This window comes from Arvicola amphibius, chromosome 18 (assembly GCF_903992535.2).
Source record: "Arvicola amphibius chromosome 18, mArvAmp1.2, whole genome shotgun sequence".
In the NCBI taxonomy this organism is placed as follows: domain Eukaryota; kingdom Metazoa; phylum Chordata; class Mammalia; order Rodentia; family Cricetidae; genus Arvicola; species Arvicola amphibius.
The window spans coordinates 18610658-18612183 of NC_052064.1; positions in this window are offsets into that span (position 1 = coordinate 18610658).

The window sequence follows — 1526 nt, forward strand, 5'->3', positions numbered from 1 at the left end:
CAATGCCTTTTTAAAGTTGCTTTTCAATAGTTTTGATGAAATACCACAACAAAAGCAACTTACAGAAGGAAGCTAGTCATGCAAAGCTTACCATTCCAGACGGGTACCAGTTCCTCTCCACTGGCGGTGAAGTATGGCAGCAGGTACACGTGGTAGCTGGAGCGGTGCTGAGACTTTACATCTTGACCTGCAAATAGGAAGCAAAGAGAGAAAACTGAGAATAGTACCGATCCTTGGAAACCTCAGAGCCTACCCCCAATAATGCATTTCTTCCAGCAAGGACACACCTCCTGAACCTACCCACACAGGGCCACCAGCTAAGGCCCAAGTATTCAAATGCTTGAGAATATGTGGGACCTTTTATCCACACTCCCACATTGCTCAATCTCTGTGCCATCACAACAGATTTAAACTAAAGCACATGGAACAATCTACTGGATTAGAAATCTCAGCCATGCAATAAGGTAAACCTGATACTCAGAAAATTGTGACTATCCCCTTTCAGTTCTGTGTTACAAAACTCTTGGGAAGGGATACAAGGGACTAAAGCTATCTAGTTAGTCTGTCATCATTCAGGGACTAAACAAACACTAGCTGGATTCTTATTATATGCCTGAGTTTCTGGTTCCTGCTTAGTTTCCAGAGAGAACAACTGGAAGTAACAATGGGTGTTCTTGAATTTCCATATGTTCCCAGGTGATGAAGAGAAAGCCAAGACAGGCTTCAAATAAATAACTAGGTGTTGCATGAATTCTAATTGGTCTTATTAACAAAAACCCAGAGTAAGATATTGGGGTAAATGCTGAAAGATCAGAGAAGTAAATGAGCCAACCACTAGAGAGACCTTCTACTTCTACCAAATTCTCAGATCACGCAAATCTTCAGACTGAATGCCCTGAGCTACTGTCTCCTCCCACCTTATATTCCTCTCCCTGCCCAGCCATATCCTTTCCCATCTCTGCCTCCCTAGTGTGGGATTAAAGGCATGTGATTCCCAAGTACTGGGATTAAAGATGTGAGCCACCACCACCAGCTTTTTTCCTCTTTTTAGACTGGATCAATCTTGTGTAGCCCAGGGTGACCTTGAACTCATGGATCTTTCTGCCTCTGTTTCCTGAGTTATGGGGTTTATATATAAAGTATATATATACTTTAAAATTAGACTGTTTATCAAAAATTCTAATTTAACTGAGCATCATATATTTGTTCTATTTGATAATCCCAATCCCAGGAAAGGTGATAATAACCAACATAATAAAATATTAGTGCAATTTAGTCATTTTAACAGTATTGGTAGTTCACTTTTCCGGGACATTCTTAGTATGTATGTCTGTATTTTATGCTATTTCTAATGTAGATTATTTGGGAATTGTGGTGGTTTGAAAGAAAATGGCTTCCAAAGGGAGTGGCATTATTAGGAGTTGTAGCCTTGTTGGAGTAGGGTGTGGTCTTCTTGGAGGAAGACTGTCACTGTAGAGGTGGGCTTTGAGGTCTCATATATGCTTAAGCCACACCCAGTGTCTCAG